Here is a 21,854-nt window from a genome sequence, read left to right on the forward strand (position 1 = left end):
CTCTTTCATAGGATATCAGTAGAGAGGTCAGTTCATTTGAATGTGAAGTAAATATGAGATTCTGAACAAATTCTTGGCTCTGGCCAAGTGTGCTAAAAATGCATCAAGGAACATTTTTTTCTGTGGTATGAATTTCTGCCCCAAAGCATGAAATTCAACTCAAATTCAGCTCAGACTGTGGGATAGGATGCCAGACGGCTGTTAAAATGGGCCCCTTGCGTTGCCTATTGCCTTTTAAAAATAATCTCCGACCTATCCACCTGGACTTCTGATGGCACTCTTTTGATTCACTCTCAACTTTTCTCCTGCCTTGCTAACTAGAAGAAAACTGTATTTAAATTGAGGAACGTCCCTAGCCATGACCTGCCAACATAATGGAAGAATTGAAACAATTACGGAATGTTGGCATTAAAAGGGACCGTAGGGGTTATCATTATAGATGGATAGACAGATAGATAGATGATAGATAGATAGATAGATAGATAGATAGATAGATAGATAGATAGATAGCTGCATTTGGCATCAGAAAACCAAGTTTCAAATCCTCCCTCTTCTTCTTACTACTTGTGTGATCTTAAGTAAGTTATAGACCTCTTTGGGACTCAGTTTGCTCAACTATAACATGTACAGGTTTTTAAGGTAACTTCCAGTTCTAAATATGGACGTCAGTGTCTTAATTTATGAAGTGAGTAGGTTCTCCTTCTATTCAGATGAGAATACTAAAACTTACTCAGTTACACAGAGTGTTAATAATGGAGCTGGGATTAGAACCCAGGATTCCTAGTTTGGGTGAGATATTTGCTTGATTGTACCATAATAGAATTGAAAAGAAGACAGGGTCAGAATTTTGAGGATCTTACTTTTTCTGTTTTCTGTAGTTCCAGAGCCTTTTCATACTTGCAAGATTTTAGAGCTAGAGATAATTGTATCTCATTGCCTCACTTTACAAACAAGTGGTGATGTGACTTGAATGCAGTTCTCCCCCTCCTTCTTCCCCAGTGGGTTTTTTGCTTTTCTTTCTATCCCCACAAGAGTTTAGCCCAATGCCTGGAACATAGTAGGTGCTTAATAAATGCTTGTTAACTCAACTTAGGTAGTAAATAGAAAATAGAAGATTCAAATGTAGTTATGTTATTTCCAAATATCTGTTATCCATGTACAGCATCATAGCTGCTTCCACCAGAGGCTAAGAAATACTGGCTTTGCTGTGTAATATTTGCATTTACCAAAGAGTTATAGTTTATTCAACATTAAGCCATGCTGTCTGCGGAGGTGCTCAGTGCCATAGTCTCCTCTGCTTTTTGTTTTGGTCAACTTTGGTTAACTGATACGGTGGAGCGGTGCTGGCTTTACATATAGACACAGTAGGTTGTTGATAAGTGCTATGATCTGAGGGTGCCTGAAAGACCCTCTGCTCTAAAATACCCTTTTATCACAGCCATCTGAGTGCTAGAATTCCTATCATTAGAAATATATTTCTTGACGTTGAGACACTGAGATCAATGAAAATAACCCCAGAAGAAATAAAGGATAGGATTCACTATTTGTTTAGCAAGGATTAGTACAATTAGTATAATAGAGTATAAGTTCCTTGAGGGCAGGTACTTTTTCATTTTTGTCTTTGTATCCCAAGCGCTTAAAATAATGTTTGGTACATAGTAGGACTGAAATGGAGCTTTAATTAAGTGCTTACTATGTGCCATACCCTGTGCTTAGTGCTGGGGATACAAGTACAAGTGATAGTCTCTGTGCTCAAGCAACTTTTATTCTAATGAGGCAGGGAGGAAGACAACACAGGAAAGGGAGCTGGAAAGAGACAGAGGGGAAAAAGGAGGAAAAAGAGTCTGGAGAGAATCCAAGCATGCATGAGGTAAAGCACAGCTGGGATCTTTCTTAAAATGATGGTCTCAGAGAAGAAATCTCTGTCAGTGAGGAGAACTTCAAAATGGAGATTTCTCCAGAGTGGTAACAGAGCAAGGAAGAAGAAGGAGAAGAAGGAGAAAGAGGAGAAAAAGAAAGTGGAGAAGAAAGAAGAGGAGGAAAAGGAGGAGGAAGAAAAGGAGAAGAAAGGAAGAGGAGGAAGAAGAAAAGAAGAAAAAAGAGGAGGAGAAGGAAAAGAGAGAGAAGCTTCTTGATTGATTAATTTTTAAGATGACTAGATCATAGAAATCATCTCATCAAATTCTCTCACTTTGTGGATAAGGAGACTTAAACCCAGAAAGGAGAAGATGAAAGGTACATGGTAAATTAATGGCATAGCTACAGCTCAAACCCAAATCTCCTCATTCTTCCTAGACCTACTCCACCAAAGCATAGTTGGTGAGGTGGATGCAAGGTGACATTAAAAACACATACACATTTGAATGGAAGGGGAGTGGTAGAAGAAACTGGAGAGAGATTTGGAATATGGGTTGGCACTGTCAGAGACAGTAGATGGGGTATCACAGTGAAAGTCAGTTATGTGGTCATTGGGTGCTTGAGGTAAGCAACCAAAGAAAGGGAAAAAGGATAAAATTGGGGAAATGGAAGGGTGGAATTAAAACTCTGTGATTTTTGCCTGAGATGTATTTGATTAACAGTCAAGGTGTCATTCAGATCTGAAATATCATGGCATATTATGCAGAGCTGCATAAAGAGAGGAAGACTGCTCATGTAAAATGGACCCATGGTAGAGGAGAAAGAGTATTGAGTTTAGAGGGGGTCAAATTCCAACTTTTTCTTTACTACCAGGGTGACCTTGGACACATTATTTTTCCTCCTTGAGCCTTAGAAAAATGAAGAGGTTGGACTGGTTTATCTCAAAGTTCCTTTGCCAGTTCTAAATCTAGGATCTCTGGCCAAAAAGATATGTCTGATCTGCCATATAAAGCCTCAAGGAAATAAAACCTGGGACAGTTGTGTCTTCACAGTTTAAATCAATTCTTTTTAAATAGATTCATTTTGTTTTTGTCATTGCAGCCTAAGAGTGATAAGATATTGTTCAGATCATATTCTTATTTGTTAGGACAGTAGAACTAGCTGGAAAAAATAATTTGAACTGTTTCATCCAACAAATCAGATTCCCATCTTAGCACTCTGATTCTTTGGTCACTGGATAGGCTGAATCTACCTGAAAACAACCTATTCAGTCTTCTCTGAGGACCCAGTTACAGTTAAACAATTTCTGTCCTCAGGGGGACTGTAGGGGCATGCATGTGTTCCCCACTCCCAAAAAAGTTAGCAAGAATGTGACCTTTTGTTAATTGGATCTGTTTTTCCCAATTTTCCAGGGTTGATGTGAAGATCAACTGAGTGCCTAGCCCTTAGTAGGCACTTTAAAAATGCTTGTTTCCACCCTTGTTTGCTGCTGCCTCCCTACTTGGTTTAGAGTATTGTGATAGCAATATTATAGTCCTAGATTCATCTTCTTTGCGAGCCGAGTAACCTGACTCAGTTCTGTGGCCATGGCTTGCCCACCTGCAGATACATTTCATGGGTCATGTGTGAGAGAGTGTAGCTAGACCAAAAATTATAGCACACATCTCTATTTTGTTTAAAGGTTTGCAGCATGCTTTCCCTACAACTCTGAGAACGGTGGTAGTATATGTATTATTAATCCCATTTACCAGGTAAGAAAACTGTGGCTCAACGTCATGAGGTGACTGTCCATAGAAGGTGTTGGATCTACTTCCACACCAAGTCTCCTGATTCAAAGTTCAGCATTCTTTTTATTTCACACTGCCAGTGAAAACTCATTCTTACTCCTACTTCTGGAAAAATCAAACCAAACCCTCCAAGGGTATCTGCCCAATTAATCTCATCTTTGTAAATGAAAGACAACCTAATTTTCCCATTTGAAAGAGGATTATGAGTCCTAATGGGGGAAAAAATGGCCAGGCGTGTAAAAAACTCCATTAAAGAATGAAACAAACATTTTTAAAAAGAAATATTTTTCTTTTTTGATATATTTTGATTTTATATCACTTCTATTTTCTAATGTATCCTTTCCCCCTTAATGTCCCAAAGATCTATCTCCTGTAACAAATGCTTAGACCAGTTCATTGCTCTACCAAGACTTAATTAGTGAGGCTGGGTTTCCATAACCCTACAACATTGAGTACTCCCATATTTTCTCATCTTTTATAATTTTCCAGATATGAGGTGAAATCTCCAAGTTGTTTTAATTTAATTTTCCTTCTCATTAGTGATTTATAGTAGTCTTTCTTAGAGTTGTTAGTAGTTTTAAATTCTTCTTTTGAGAATTGTTTGTTTGATTGCTTATTCATAGGGTAATGGCGATTATTCTTAGACATGCTTAGAGAATGGCTCCACGTGGGCTGACACGTGTCCTTTCCTGGCAAATAATAATGTATACCATGGTACATTGGGGCATACCTGACCTAAGTCTTGTGTATATAATGCTCTAAGTCTTTCCTGTACGTTTGTGTTAGTTCCCTGTGTATCTTCACTATTATATTATTAGCAGAGACATTTGGTGCAAAGATTTTCTTTTCCTAGTTTTATTCATTTTGTTCCAGCAAAAGCTTTTCAATTTCACATAGCTGAAGTTACCCAGGGAAATACTTTTCTTATCAAGGTTTAGCAATTATAGTTAAAACATCATTATACTATAACTAATAATAGCCCACATTTATAGAATTGCTAGTGTCTATATTACACTTTAATATTTGCAAAATGCTTTGCAAATGTTATATCATTTGGTTCTCACTATAATCTGGTGAGGTTAAGTGCTGCTTATTATTACTCTTATTTTACAAATGAAGAACCTGAAGCAGAAAGAGGTAAAGTGACTTGCCTAGGGTCACACAGCTGGTAAGTGAGATAGGATTAGAACTCAGCTCTTCCTGATTCCAGGTTCAGCACTCTATTCACTTCATCACCTAGCTGCTGATATGTTAGAGAAAACTTTATAAAGAGCTTTCCTCACAACTCTGTGAGGTAAGTTTCTTGAGTATTATTATCTCCCTTTTACAAACAGGGAAACAGAGGCTTAGAGAGGTTGGGATTTACTACATAGCTAGTGTCTGAATAGGGCCTTGAACTCAAGCATGTGAACCCAAGGACTTGACTCTAAGACCTCTAGTTATCCCACCACTCATTAAGATAGAATCATTAATCACAACAGTGCTCATGTGTAGGGTGTAGGGTGTGTTCAGGAAAGACTTGTACCTCTGGTGTGAGGGCTGCCAAGTTCTTTTCCGAGCTGTTTTCTACATTTGATGTCCACCTGGTCCTGAACTCAGCAGGTATTGCATCCAAATAGCAACCCTGAGTGAAACAAGGCTGGCAAATGAAGGTCAGGTTACTGAAGTTGGAGCTGGATATATATTTTTCTGGAGTGGTGACAGTGAAGGTGACTGTTGTGAAGCTGGTGTAGGTTTTGCAATCAAAACTAGTCAACAGCTTGTACGCCTACCCAAAGGGGTGAATGATAGGCTCATGACAATGCAATTGCCACTTGCAAGAAAATGCTATGCCATTATCATCAGTGCCTATGTTCCCACTATGACGAACCCTGATGAGGTCAAAGAAAAATTTTGGGAAGATGTGAAGACTTTCATCATCAATGTGCCAAAAGAGGACAAGCTTATAATTCTGGGTAACTTTAATGCTAGAGTTGTCTCAGACTACCAGACATGGTGGGGAGTTCTTGGAAGAAATGGAGTTAGAAACAGCAATAGCAATGGTCACTTACTACTGAAGACTTGTACATCTCATAACCTCCTCATCACCAACACTGTCTTCCATTGACCTAAATGCAATAAAACTTTGTGGATGCATTTTTGCAGGAAAAAACACTGGCATTTAATAGACTATTTGATTGTAAGAAGAAGAGACAGACAAGATGTGAGAATGATGAAGGCAATGTGTGGCACAGAGTGCTGGACTGATCATAGACTTATCCTTTGTAAGATAAATATTTGCATTCAACTAAAACAGCAACTCAAGGCAAAATGACTACCAGAAGAATTAATGTCAGAGAGCTTCTCTGAGCAGGAGCAGTTTACTACTAACCTGGAGGGAAAGTTGAGCCAACACATTGTTAGCAACAGTGGACCAGAAAAGGAGTGGGCACTTTTTAGAGATTTGGTGTGCATCATTGCATTTGCTCATCTGGTCAGAACATTCACAAAAGTCAAGACTGTTTTGATGAAAATGCTGGGGAAATGCAGAAGCTATTAAATGAAAAAATGAGAACTCCAGAGGGTTTACCAGCAGGATGCTTCTTCCAATGCTAAGAAGACAGCATTTAATTTTATCAAAAGTAAAGTACAAGTAAAGCTTAGAGAGATGCACGATTGATGGCTCAACAAGAAGGCAGACAAAAATTCAGTTTTATGCTGATAGTGACAATCCAAAGTGTTGTCCTGAGGGCTATTAATGGGCCAAAAACCTATGGTACATCTCAACTATTCAGTTCTGATGGAGCCACAGTGATTAGTGATAAAGACATGATCCTAGAGAGATGGGCTGAACAGTTCCATAGTGTTTTCAACAAACCATCATCAACCAATGCTGAAGCCACTAACCACTTATGTCTGGTTGAAGCCAATCCCTCCCTAGCTGAAGTTCCAACTGAAGAAGAGGTTTTGAGGGCCTCTGGGCTCCTTTTGTATGATGAAGCACCTGGTGCTGATTTTATTCCAGCTGAGATTTACAAGAGCTGACTGAAGTTTTCTAGATTATATGGCAAGAGGGACACAAGTATGATGGGCTGGCCACATTGTTCAAATGCCAAATGTACACTTGTCGAAAGGAGCCAGGTCTGGTCAAGTTCTCACACAGTAGTCAGAAGTGATACAAGGACACTCAAGATCTCTCTTAAGAACTTTGGAATTGATTATGTGATGTGGGAGACACTGGCATAGGACCACTCAGCATGGTGTGCCCCCACCAAAAAGGTGCTATGTTCTATAAGCAAAGCAGAATTGAAACATCTCAAAAGAAATGTGAGATGCCCAAATTTAGAGAATCCACCTCAAATGTTCATGTGGACTATTTGTGCGTGACCTGTGGAAGAGAATTCTAAGCTCATATTGATGTGATCAGCCACAGTCAGACATATTGTAACTTGACTCTAACATAGTGAAGTCATTTTGGTCCTCTTTGAGAGCAAAGGAGAATAACCACCTATTAGTATATCAAAATGATGGGGCTTTTTTGAACGTGGAAAAGTACTGACTGTTGAGTCAGAGCTCAGTCCTACCTCATAAGATAGAGCATCTGAAGGTTATGGGCATATTATGCTTCAGCATAAATGTGAGGAAAGTTTTTGAATTCTTTCAGTTTCTTAAATGAGTTTCGCATTGTGAGAACTACCTGGGCATGTGCTCCAGGCAGACTGGTGCATGGATGGTGGAATGAGTCTGCATTCATTGATTTCTAGGTCCATCTCTTACTCTTTGGCTTGCCTCTGCTTAGGACATGCCATTTTACAAGGGATTGCACCTGTACCAACACTTGCCATTGCAAACTCAGCCTTTTGTGGGCACAGCTGCTAAGCTTCCCTTTGAAAACTGGCCTCTTGATTTCAGACTTCAAAGATTCACATTCTTATACCCGTAAGTATTTTTCTACCCCCAAACACTGGTTCTCATAACAAACCTAAGTGGATCTGGATTTTATCTCCTTCTTCAGAATGATTTGCAGCTTGGTGACACGAGTATACTTGGAAACCTAGGAGGTGACTGGGGAGGGGGTGGTGAGGCAGGGACCAGGTCTGGCTTCTGTAACCAGCAGTACCATACAATCCAATTTGTCAAGGTTGGAAGCAGACGTACTGAAAGCTTTGACCCATGTTTCTTATGCCAGAGAGTTAGGAGAGAATACTAAAGGGAAAAGTGGAGCTTAGGGAACAGTGCAAACTAAAATGTGGCATACACCAAATTTGTCAGCCATCCTTCAGTAATTCCTGCTCTGCATTTATGGGAAAAGTCTGTCTGTTTCCCACTGTGATAGAGCTATAAATTGTCCTTTAAAAACTACACAGAGCCTTGTCTTGCTTCATGCAGGGCATTTGCCAACACTGGCTTCTTAATAAGTGCCTAAAATTTGGATGAAAGAGTATATATAGGAACAGGAGCCTTTTTCTGAGAATGAAAGGCCTCTGTACTTGCAGAACAGGGGCTGGCTGGGTTTCAAGCACAAAAATGTACTACAGGGTTCCTGATGCCTTTCTACTCAAAAAGAAGTGTTGTGAGACAGCCCTGGAATTGAAAGAGCAGTGGAGGTCTGCCTAAATTTTTCTTCCATTACCAAATCACAAACCAATCAAACTTGGCCTTGATGAACAGCTCAACTCAAATAGTTCCTAAGTTTCTGTAGGATTCTGTGAACTACTTCCAAATTCTAATGACTATGCCATGAAGACTTCTTTTTTTTTGTTTCCCATATCTCCCACAGCCATCCTCACTTTACCTCTGAACATGATCTGCTTGCCTCAAACAATGGTTTCTTTATTACATCCTATCTGCTCCCTTCCTTTGCCCTTCTGAAAGATCAAGACTGCCTTCATACCTTGACTTCTACCACCTACTTTTTCTTCTCCTTGCCCCTCCCATGATTTTTTTTCTCTCTTAATTTTAGCCTCTGAACATTGGGTATAATTATGTCATGGAGAACTGAGGTGATCATGCTGGAGAAGTGGGGCAACAGGGAACCACAGAGGCTGGAAGAAGTGCTTTACAGTTCATCGAATCCAAATGGTGACTGTTCAGTAATCCTTTCTGCAACCACCTTACCAAATAATGTTCCAACCTCTACGTGAAGGTTGAAAGTAAGGGGAAATCTACTATCTCCTGAGGCAACCTATTTTGTTTTTGTACAACTCTAATGAGAAGAAATTTTTCTATATATTGAGACACAATCTTCCTCTCTGCAACTTCTGTTTTTTGTGCCAAATTCTACTCACCAGTGCCAAGCAAAAGAAATCTTCTCTCTCTTCCACATGGCAGCCCTTGAAATGTAATTCAATTCAACAAATGTTTATTATGTCCTTGCTATGGAATGAACACCTTACTAGGCTCTGGGGGAGATACAAGTTTAGGTAAAGTCCTATTCCTGCCTTCATGGAGTTTATAGTCTAGCATTGGATCAACCCATCCAGTAGTCTTTTTTCCAGGTTAAATCAACTTTGTTTCTTCCACTGTCTTAGCATCACCAGGATTCAAGTCACCTCACTCTCTTGCTCTAACTTATCTGGACATGCTGGGGCTTGACAATATCCTTCCTGAAATATGGAACCTAGAATTGAGCTTAGCGCCCCAGGTATAGTCTGACTAGGACCTTCATTATTTTGGTCATGGTCTTTCTATTAATATGATTCAGAGCTTATATCCCTAAAGAGACAATTGAAGCCTTTTTTAATTTGTACTTGATGTTCTTTTAAAGATAATTTCACTTGTGCACAAATGTGTGTGTGTGTATATATATATATATATATATACACAGAGAGAGAGAGAGAGACAGAGAGAGAGAGAGACAGAGAGAGAGAGAGAGAGGAAGAGGAAAGGTTAGAAGAATGAAGGGAGTAGATTTGTTCTTTAAAACTTGGATTCGGTGAAAAAAACTGCACTCAAAGACCTAGAGGACCACATGTGCCCTCAAGGCTGCAGGTTCCTCACCCCTGCCCTAACCAATGTTGCTGTAGATGATTTGATTTGGTCCACTGGAGCCTCCTCTATCTTCTGTCAAGTAGAGATCAGTGAAGATGAGAATGACATGGGCTTAATCTTAATCTTCATTTATAAACCAGGCACCAGTTTTTCACATGTTGGTATTTAATGAGTGATAATCAAGTCATCTGGCAACCATGACAAAAACTTGAATGCCTTTTTATGGAATTATTTTTTCAAGCAATTGTTTTTATTTGAAAATTTGGGTGGAAAAATCTAGGGTTAGTCCTAGGTATAATTATGAAATAAGCAAAGTTTTTCATAGGATCATAGATTTAGAGCTCAAGAAATCCTTTGGTGTGGGGAAAGGGAGGACGTTGTATTTGTTGTCAAGTCCAAGCACTTCATTTTACAGATTAAGAAGATGAGTCACAGAGATAAAACATTGGTCTAAGGTCATACAGGCAATAAATGGAATCTGAACCTAGGTTTTTGGATTCTAAATCTAACATTCTTATATCTCCCTCCACCTCTTTCACCATCCTTTGCCATTGGCAGCACCCTGTCCTTTTTCCTAGGATTCCAGCGTCCCTATATTGACACTCAGTTGCTCAGGGTCACTGACTATGGTCTTGTATTGAGTCGTGTTTCCCACAAGGTGTCGGATCCATACTTCTCTCTCTGACCCTGTCTTATTTCTCATTCTGCAGTGACTGCTCTTATCTGGTTATCATGTTGGCAAAGCTGACAAACTTGTTCATCATCTAAGGTTTAAGTAACAGAGATGGCTTCATGTATTACCCCAGCAAAGATATCTATACTGTAATGAAAGATCATTCCTTAATTACTCAAATGAATGAATCTTTAGGAACAGAACGGCAATCCTCAGAGATAAGCAGATGAGAAAGAAAAACTGGAGAGAAGGGAACACTTTCTGGATCTCCTCATATCATACCATTAAGAAAACTCCTTGTTCCACCTATGTGTGAGAGTAAATGTGGCCAAGGTTCCCCTCTCTCTAAGATAATAAGGTGAATGGTTTTTGAGGTTGAGGCAATGAAGGCCCCAATAGAGAAGCTTTGGAAAAAGTGATTCAGATGGAATTTTGAATCTTTGAAGGAAATTTTTTGCTAAATTGAAAAAAATAAGTCCAGATCGGAATTTAGTTATGTAAACAAAGTTTCATGTATGATGTTCTTGTTTTCCTACAGTAATAATTAATACTTAAAAAATAAAATGTATAGAAGCAGCATGAAAGTCTGAGAGGGTAATATGAGTGCTTAGAGTAATCTTGAGTAGAAATGACCTTCCTCTTTGATTGAAGAAACTTGAAATAAGGTCAGCATATTGAAGGATAGAGGGGTTAATGAGACCTGGCAAAGATTAGGGAATAAACCATTGACAGAAGCAGAACTGGGATTACTAGTCTCTGGTCTCCTCTTTTATTTCTCCATAAAACTGAGCCTTTCCAACGATATTCAACGTTCATGCCAGACAACATGGTCTGGCTTCCCAACTTCTACCTACTGTTACTCATCAACACCCTTGTAGAGGCATGAATAGAGATGGAAATAGTTTGGGGTTATTGGCCAGAAAACTGCCTCATAGACATATAAATCATTAGCGTTGGAAATTACCTGAGAGGTCATCTACTTTAATTCCATCAAGATGCCCTGAGGAAACTTAGACAAGTATTTGCCACAGATACAGGTACTTAGAACCCAGTTGTGCTGACTCCTATCAATATTCTTTGCATTATACCATAGTACCCTCCCTGGATATCTCTTATTATATCTCTAATATCCCAGAGTGATATTAGAAGAAAACTTGTTGTTAGAATACTACCATTGGAGGATGACGTCCTAGGGTTATAGATCTAGAGCTGAGGGAACTTCGTAAGTCCATCCAGTGTAATTCATTTTGCAAATAAAGAAACTGAGACCCAAAGAGGTTAAGTAACTTACCCGAGATCACGCTGTAAGTAAAGAGATAGAAGGGGGCCATATTGCAATTTAATCATTCTATCAACCAACACTTTTATTAAGTATTTACTATATCTGATACACTACTCTTGGCATAACAAAAGAGACAATAAAATACAAGGCCATATCTGATGGAGCCCACAGCCTAGTTGTGGAGATAATTTATGCAACGGGATAAGATAAATAATATTGAGCAATAAATGGAAGATCTCAAGTGAAAGTAAAGACAATAAATACCATAGGAATTTAGAGGTGAAAGAGAACTGTTGCTGATGGTGTTATCAGGAAAGACTTCTAGTGGATCTATTGAGCTAGGTACTGAAGGACAGGCAGAATTGATTAGATTCATTTCCACTTTGTGGCCCAAAAAGATACTGCTATTTTTTGCCCAGATCCTCCTATTGTCTAACTTCCTGCACAGATTTAGCCTAAGCATTGGAAGACTATGGCTTAGGGCTGAAAAATTATATACACTCACTTCCCCCATAGTGAAATAGTGGTCTCTCTAATTATGGCAGGCCTGCGTTTCATCAGCCAACGGCAAGCTCCCATAAGTGCGACGCACCTTGTTAGATGGCTTCTGTTTTCTGCTAATTACTCTACGAAATCAAGCACAGATTGTGACACAATTAGATTCTGCCTTTTACATTATTTCCTTAAAACATTCTTGATGAGAGGAAATCTCTAATTGAGGAATCCAATTTTTTTCCCTCTCTTTGTAGCTGAAGAGACCCCTTAGCACTCATTTTCTGCTTTGAAAATTGTCATTTCTATTGCAAACCTTAGAGAATTCAATTTAAAAAAAAAAAAAGCAGAAATAGGATATTAATAATACCAGGGTGAGAAGAACCCCGTAAAACTGGTTTTTTTAAAAAAAACCCTCTAGAATGGATTTTTTTTTAAAGTTGAGGTTTCACATTTCAAAGTTTTATCAAACATTTTCCACCCATAATTTAAACCATTGTTTTCCAAGGGAAATTTAATAAGAACTGCCATGTGTTTCTGCTTAATTTTGGAAGGCTATGCTATGCAGTAAAGATTCTCATTTGAAAATAATTCCTGTCCTTATTCTGGAACTGCCAGGGGAATAAAAAAAAAAAAGCTTGTTCCAGCTTTCAAGTTTATGTTTTGCCCAAAACCAAGCAGAGCTATGAGATCAAAAGTTTGGAGTTCAGTTCTAAAATGAGAACCCCTTTTCTTGGACAGGTTTGGTCAGTAGAGAACTTGGATCCTCTGACTTCTTACTCTAGGTTTGCTAGTAATTGACTCAAATGTGGAGCTGCCTTATCCCTCATCCCTGGATGTGAGGCAAGTCCCCATGGATCCCTAGGCCTGGGAAGCAGATCTCATGGAGATGGAGCAAGCATGATATTTTTAGAGCACATGTGCAGTAGGGGCCCCCCATGCATGCCACGCTTTGCATCTGGCCCCTCAGAGTAAGGGTGGGAGAGGAATACAGCACTTATGCCTGCTTTCTGCTGGGTTTTCTTTAGTCAGAACTATTTGTCAGCATGACATATTCATCCACTAATGTTTAAGGATAGGTAAACTGGGTCATATTTTCTATTCCCTAACAAATCTTTCTTTCTCACTTTTTAAAATACACATAGGAGTTTAATTCTGTTTGGCTGTCTCAAAGCATTGATTTTTAATACTATGAGCTTCCCATATATTGTGATTTCCATGTATATCCTCTGGATATCAATTTTAAAGGGAAATAGTATGTTAGAATGCCCCAGGAACCCCTTTCCTTAGCTTCTCTTCTCCATCCATTCAAGATGCTGCAACTTGTCATGAATGAACCAAACTAGAGGGTCCAATGGCCCCTCCCAAAGTCAGGAATGATGGATGTCAGGTGAGTGCTTGAATTGGACCCAAAGTCTTCCCCTTTACTTAATGACTCCCTCCCTACCTTTCCCTGCCTCAAGTAAACAGGTCAGCACAACCATCACTACCTTCTTCCCACCTAGGAGATAACCTAGGATTTGGGGAGGCATAAAAATGACAGGCCAGCTCAAGACTTTCCTAATTAGATGAGATCTGTTGGCATTCTGTTAATGGCAAATGGTTCTGGGTTCCTTCTTTGACATGCCACTAGTGCTCTTGAGACTTCCTGTTTGCTATTGCTCCCTTGGCAGAAGTTCAAAGCCAAGAGCAGAAAGGCAGCTGTCTATTTTCAATCCCAGTGAGCTCCTCAGCACTTCTCAATTTCACATGGACTGTTTTTGTACAGAGCTTTGGTTTTATAATGGTTCTCCTAACTTTGCAGTCCTCAATACACACTCTTGTGCAATCGATAATGGGAAAAACAGGTGAACTGCTAAGCTTCACTCAAGCTGTCCACTCAGCTATTTTTACCCTCTGTAAGTTGAATCAGCTCTCTCTGTCTTCTTTTCCTGTAACAGAAGGAGATCAATTGCCTCTGAACAACAGGGAACAGGAGAAGCCTGCTCTTTCCTCTGTAAGCAGTTTGCCTAATTCCTGTAAAGTTATTTTATGTTATGTGATCTCAGTGGGAATAGGTCTCTTTCCATTAGATCAAACTTGAGAGGGAGATCTTAGTAGAGTTTTAGAAGCCACACCCAGCTTGATAAAGATAATCCAATTATTCATTTTGATTAAATTCAGTAAGCAGTTATTGAGAAGTAGTCTCAGCTAGGAGACAGAAGTTAGACTAAGGGATAAGAACACCAGGGTTTAAGTCCCATCTTGGACACATACTGGTTTTGTGACTCTGGGCAAATTGTCCAACATCTAAGGATGCCATTCAGACTCTTCAAGGTTGGAAGTAGAAGGGCAAGTACTCATCTACTTTGGGAGAAACAATTTCCTTATCTGGAATTCCTTGTAAAGAATCAATGAAAATCACAGTTCTGGTTAAAAAAAAATATATTAAGTGCCTACTATGTGCCAGGCATGATGCTGGAGATACAAGGACAAAAATAAAATAGTATGTGCCCCTAAGGAGCTTACAGGGGAAACATTGTGTTTAACAACATACACAGGCAAGCAAATCCAAGATATAATGTAATACTGGGAGGAGGACACTAGCATACAGGGAACTGAGAAAAGAAGGTGATGCTTGAGCTGAGCTTAGAAAGATTCCAGGGATTCAAAACTTCTTTGGAGATTGCTACAGGCTAGTCCTAAATGATGGTTGTGGATGATGAGGAATTTCTTTCAACCTTGCTCTGCCTCTTGAAGTTCCAGTGATAAAAGCTGCTTCAGGAATTGAGAGGAGGACAAACCCACTAGGGAGAAGATCATGAGAGCTTCATATCCTTTGTGGGGTGAATATCCCCTGGGAGAGCCTGCCCCAGTAAGGATGGCTGCTAAGCAAGCCCAGCATCAAATAGAAACTTTCCTAAATGCTGCATGTTTTCAGAAACTCCGGTGTCCAGGGTCCTGCCTGGAGGGCTTAAATTGCAAGGATGGAAGGTGACTGGCTGTTCTGTTGGAGATGACTTTGTGTAGTTTTCATCGTGACAAAGTGGTACTATGGAGCTGGTGATTTCTCACAATACCAGGTGCATTACAGATTGGTGTGTGGGTTTTTGTGAATTGGCTGCATATAAATGAGGAATATTTAAATAAAAAGGGGATCTAGAAACTTTCAGGAGTTTTTGGCTCTTATTTATAGCTACACAAATAAGTACAATGCTTATCTCCCTTACCTTATGAATTAACATCACAGCATTCTTTTGGAAATACTTAAACCAGATTCATGTGCATTGATTATATTAGAATGGAATATACTGGCTGGATAGAGAAATAGGCTGTTATTTGAGGTCCTGGAAGCATGGGGACAAAGAAGGAAGGAAGCTGGAAAGACTGAGAGACCAAATTTGGCAGACGGAATTGAGGAGGACACACCAGGCAAAGGAGAATGAGTGGGAGAGGTGGCTGGTCCTAAATGAGTGAGCACTCTTTAGGTCTACTATGTGTACTGTCACCCATGTCACAATCACACCCAGTCTGGCCTGGGATGTCTTCCCCTCTCTGTTTTGCCTCAACTCATCCTATCTTTCCTCCAGCTCACTCAAGCCTCACCTCCTGTAGGGTCTTTTTGAATTAGTCCCATCTGCCTCCAGTCATTCTAAGCATTGTATCTGTAGTTGCCTTGGGAGGCAAAGCTCAGAGATATATGTATACCAACTCTCTCCTCTCCCACCTATCCATTCCTGATGCTTCCTACATCTTAGATGCACCTCCTGGGATTGCTGTGAGGAAAACCACTTTATAAACTGTAAATCCTCTAAATCCTGACCATTGTTATTACAATGAAAAATATGTTAGTTCCCATTTCTGTATGAATCTTCGTGTTTGTTCTGTCTCAGTCGATCACTCAAACAGTCAACAAACATTTATGAAGCACTTACTATGTGCCAAGACTGTTAAGCTCTGGGGATAGAAATAAAATGCTAAAAACATTCTCAGGAAGTTTAATTTCTCATAGGGGAAACAGCATGTACATAAGCAGTTATTAACAAGATACGTACAAGGTAGATATAATGTGACTTCACAGGGGAAAGCAGTTAAGCTCAGAGGACTGAGAATGGTGTCCTACAGAAGGTATGATTTGAGTTGAGTCTTAAAAGAAGTCAAGATGTCAAGATGTCAAGATGATCAGGGAGAGTATTTCAGGCATCAGATGCTTCCATCTCCCCCATTTATAGATTACAGAGAAACCAGGTGCTCTTCTCTGGTGTTTCCTTTGCAGAGTATCTGTCACTGGTAGCCTGGCATAGGGCATGAGGAGCCTGCCTCAGGGTCAGAGAGATTCTAGGTTCAGGTCTTGTCTTTTATCATACTGACTGTGTGAGCCTGGGGCAAATCAACTACCCTCTCACTCCCAGCTAACTCTGCAAGACTATCCATTGCTTAATAGTTGCCCATCTGTGTTGGTACAGGGAAACACAACCCAAATCAAAGAATTATAGGTCTGGACAAAGACTAAATCTGTCTACTCAGATCCCTCCCTTGCCACCTATATCTTATGGATAGGACTTGTCAGGATCACTCAGTGATACACTGAGTCAGAGTATATGCTGCCTTGTATTGCTAGCTATCTTTTCATGTCCACTCAATTATATCTTAATCTCCTTTGGGGAAGGGGCCAAGATATTGTTCTTCATGTCCTTCATAGAGTTTAACACAATCTCTTGCACTGGAGATCATAGCTTTTATTTTAGAAGAGACCTTAGGGTCACATAAACCAATTTTTCATTGAACAGATAAGGGAACTAAGGCTCAAAGGTCACCTAGGGAGCAGACTGCAGTCAGGATTTAGCACAGCATTTGATCCTTGCACCACACCTGCTCTTCTGAAAGATGCTATAGAAAGATTGCATTGATTGATACCCAGAGAGCTCACTGGACCACTAATGTCTTTGTTTTCTGGGAGCAAGCTTTTGGGGGTGAAGGCGGTGGAATCATTCTTTTTCATGATTTATTTAAATTAGAATCTGAGTTAACAATGTCCCTTGTCTGAAACGGAGGCTTAGTTATAAGGTGTTATACACATTAACAGATTATCTATTTTTTTAATAGATGTGGCAACGTTTAGCAGCATCTAAAATCAGAGGCTGGGTGTTAATTGTAGACAAAAATCTCCCCATATCAAAACAGGTCTAATGTTAATTAAGCCAGAATGAAAATAGGGCTATTTGATATGGCAAAGTGACTGCAATTCTGATTGTGCATGTGTGTGCATGTGTTTGTGTGTGAGGTAGGGAGGTGGGAGCACAAGTATTTGAATTGAAAGGGATAAAAGTACAAGACACAGTCCTAAGACCAGGATTGTGGTTGAGTGGGCATCTTTGGGCCAGCTCCAAGGAGGTCTGTTTGTGCTGCCCTGGAAGGTTTTCAGGTACTAATGGAAAGGGCCTTATCCTATTTGTTGACTTGTTTTTTTATTCCTTTATATCTGGGTTTATAAAGAATAGATTTAATTTTCATTAGACAAAATCATCTTTTTGAGATTATCCAAATACAATAAAACAAAATTGTGCTTTTCAAAGTCAGCTTTAGTGAGGAGGGACACATTATTAGTGTTCTTTCCTTTATTGCTTTCTGGTCCTGAAAATGAATTAAAGTCCATTGTAACCCCAAAAGGAAGGTCTGTGGTCATTATCTCCAATTTTCTAGTGGGAGACCAGAAGTGAAGAACAGCTCCAGTGACTCACCCAAACTCACACAGTCTGGTTGGGTCTCTGTAAGGAAAGCTAATAGGATTAGAAAGAAGCAATCGTCTTGAGAAATCAGTTAGAAAAAACAACAGCTTTGGATTGAATTACCTTATAATTATCTCCATTCTCCCCTTGATGAAGGCTAGAAAGATCTGGATCTTGTGGAATCTGGGGCAAGTGACTTTAATTTGGACCTCTTTTGTTTCATCTGTGAAATGGGGATGGATATTATGGTTTTTCTCTTTGCTTTAAATGTTTTCTTTTTAAAAAAATTTTTCTTTTAAATTAATAAACATTTTTTTCTCCTGCCCACCTAATTTTCCCTCACCCCCTCCCCATGGGGAAAAAAAGACAAAATTCTTGTAACAGTTATGCATAGTCAAGCTAAACAAATTTCTGTACTAGCCTAGTAATGCTTTTTCCACACTCATCAGGCAAATGTAGTTAGGGCTATGAACATGTGAACTACAGACAGACCTGTGTTCTTGGTGATGAAGCAGATAGAATGCTGGCCCTGGAGTCAGAAGGACCTGAATTCAAATACAGCCTCAGACAATTACTAGCTGTGTGACCTCCGGGAAATCACTTAACCCTGTTTGCCTCAGTTTCTTCATTTGTAAAATGAGCTACAGAAGAAAGTGGCAAAGCACTCTACTATCTTTGCCAAGATAAGCCCCAAATGGGGTCACAAAGATACGACTAATTGACCAAAACCACAGTGTAATTCCTATGGATATGAAGCTGTGTCAGGAAAATCCTGGGAATTGTTTAGTATTTGGTCAAGCAGTGACCAGCGAAATTGTTCTGTTTGATCTAGTAATGGAAATAGTGACATGGCCCTTCAGCAGGGATGAATTTCTTCCTGTTTGCTCACAAAAAGCTTGATATTTTTCTAAGTCTTTTTTTTCCTTGGGAGAATTTGAATAATCTGGTTCCTTGTATAACCAACTAGGGTCGATATTCATTTGTCATAGAGAAGGCTCCTCCTTGCAAAGCATCAAATTGGAGTGATTTCTCATGTCTTCTGGGATTCCCTCTATTTCTTTGTAAACCACATTCTCTCAAATTGATGGTGGGGTATTTGGGGGGAAGGGGTCTAGAAATCTTCATTGCCTTTTACTTTGCCTGCTGTGTCGTTCTCATCCCAGATCCACCATCTGATCTGGGTGAACTTGACAAAATCACTTAATCTCTTGGGACCTTATTTTCTAACACTCCCTACTTCAAAGGGATGTTCAGATGAACAGGTCTGCAGCATGTAAACGATCGAGGGAAACTTGGCAAGGGCTAGTTTCTTTTTCCAGATCTAGAAAGCCAGGTTGGTTAAAGCAACTTGTTCACACAGTGAATTAGTGGCAGGGCCAAGATGAAAACCTGATCTCCTCACTTCCATCCCATTGCTCTTTTCACACTATGGTGGAGGTGCTTTGAGCACTTAAAATTCTCATACAAATATAAAGGAAGAATTCTGATTAGGCATCCTTTTTGGGTGGTTGAGTAGTTCTATAAAGTACCTCGGACCCATTTTGATTGATTGTCTCTCTCATATCCCAAGGTATGTTGGAAAAACAAACTAAACCTTTGCCCCATCTTGTTCCGTGGGAATAACAGCTAACATCTGTATTGTGCTTTCAAGTTTGCAAAGTGCTTTACATCTATTATCTCATTTGAGCCTCACGACAACTGTGTGAAAAAATAAATACCACAGGTATTATTATACTCATTTCATGGCAGAGGAAACAGGTTCAGAGACTCAAACAGCTACTTAGTCTCAGAGACAGGTTTTTAAATGTACATCCTCCTTACTTCAGATCCAGCAGCCTATCCACTGTGCCAACCTGGGGCTTTGGGAAGGTGACACTTTGGAACTGTGAAGTTTATGGATGCTAAATTTCTGAAGAGTCCAGGGCTCAAAGGAAAACTTATCTGAGACTATTTTATACTTCAAGTTTTTTTGGCTTCTTGATGTGTCTGTTCCCAGGGCATCTGTTGGGGTTTGGGCTTAATATTTACACAGAGATAAGGTTAATTTTTGTGCACTTAAGCAGAATGCATATTAGGGTATTATGTGATTGAGTGACTAAAGGTACGATACCAGGATCCATATTTCCTTTTTCATCGTCTCCACATACCCCTCTGAGGGATGCTTTTGAGTCTGAAAAACTGTGGATTATCCAAGCTCTTAATTGCTTGAGTGCTCCCCTTACTGGGGTAGTCAAGTGACCAAGAACGGAAAAAAATGTAACCACTGAAGCAACAGTGCAGATTCGTTCATTAGATTTCTATATATTTCATAATTATAATGATGATAATGATCGTTGCTAGACTTCCTAGACTTCCACTTTAATGTTTACAATGCTCTTTAAATATTTTATCTTATTTGATCTTTCTAACAGCCCTCTGAAGGTGTTTTTGTAATGCCCGTTTTACAAATAAGGAAAATGAGCCTGAGAACAGTGAAGCAATTTGCCAGCTAGTGCCTGTCTGAGGCAGGATTTCAGCTCACATCTTCTTGACTCCAAGTCCACTCTATTTACTTCACCTTTAGAAATATTTCCATTTGCTACATTCCACTGTAATGTAATAAAAATGTGGCGCTTTCTTTTTTAAAGGAGTCTTTGAATGGCATAAACTGTAAATTCTTAATAGATAATTGGAAACAAAATATCACTTCTGTGTAGTGGTAGGAGAGAATTTTGAACATGTGTATATATATATGCATACACATATACAAATGTATATGTACATACATATCATGTTGGGCAGCCAGGTAGCATAGTAGACAGGGCACTGGACCTGGAGTCAGGAAGACTCATCTTTCTGAGTTCATATGTAGCCTCAGTCACTCATTAGCTCATCTGTAAGATGAGCTGGAGATGGAAGTGGCAAACCACTCCAGCATCTTTGCTGAGAAAACCCGAAATGGGGACACAAAGAGTCAGACATGACTGAAAACACTTCAAGAACAATAATATAAATATCGGCTTGAAACCTCAATTACAGCGACTTGCCTCTTTAAGGAATATTTCTGGAGATGATAGATGGTCACTGTTCCAGAAGGGAGAAATTGGGGAACAAACAGTTGATGTAGATTAATTGCAACTGACTCAGCCTTCACTTGCTCAATGAACAAGGTGAAAATGTAGGATACAGGGGGTAAAGTCAGAAGCACAGAAGTTCTCTGTGACCTTCAGTCCCACGTGATTCTGGGCTTTCATACCCCGAGTATGGGAAATGGGTGTAAGTCTACCTATAAGCTGCCTATCTGTGATCTGCTACCTGTCAGGTTGCTTCCTTGTGCAGGTCTTTTTTTTTTTTTTTTTTTTTTTTTTATTAGTAAAAGAAGCAGGTTGGACTGGATGATCTGTGAGATCATTTATAGTTGTGAATTTTTATTATTATTATTTCATTCTCTTATTTTGCACTGTAAAGTTCTCTGGAGAATGAGATCATGATTGATGGATGCTAACGTGATCTTTAAGCTTTTTGGGATTCTATTTCAAGTGGATCACATGTCATTTTAAGGGTAGACCCTAAGTCTAGACCCTAAGTGATGGGAGGGTAAGGTTTATGCTTTGCTCTTTAAAAGGATCTAAAATTTCCCAGATTCAAATGGTCCATTTGAAAAAAAAATCGCTCATAGTTTGGTGATTGTTACAAGTCTAGGGAGTAACAAAAGATTGAGAGTATGTTTAGTTAAGATGAAAAGTAATATGCTCTAGCCCAAGTTAGGCTGTCACATTTCCTGAGTTTCTTAAAGGGGCTTTATGAGTTGGGTAGAGAGATGGGCTAAATGAATTCTAAGATTTCTTATAATTCTGAGATTCAGCAATCCTGTGACTTTCAGGGTGGCATGATCTTAAATTATTTGTCATTTCCCCAGTTGTCTCTGGGTTAAATTGCAATTTTTTTGCTTCTGGGAGGGTAACGTAAGAACAGTTACCAGCAGTTCCCAGTTTGCTAGTAGCCTGACATCGTAAGAATTTTCCCTTTTCAGGGAACCAAGAGAAATTTATAAAAATAAGAGCCATTCCTCAGCTGATAGATGGTCGAAGGATGTTAACAGGCAG

The sequence above is a fragment of the Notamacropus eugenii genome, chromosome 4 (assembly GCF_028372415.1).
Source record: "Notamacropus eugenii isolate mMacEug1 chromosome 4, mMacEug1.pri_v2, whole genome shotgun sequence".
In the NCBI taxonomy this organism is placed as follows: Eukaryota; Metazoa; Chordata; class Mammalia; order Diprotodontia; family Macropodidae; genus Notamacropus; species Notamacropus eugenii.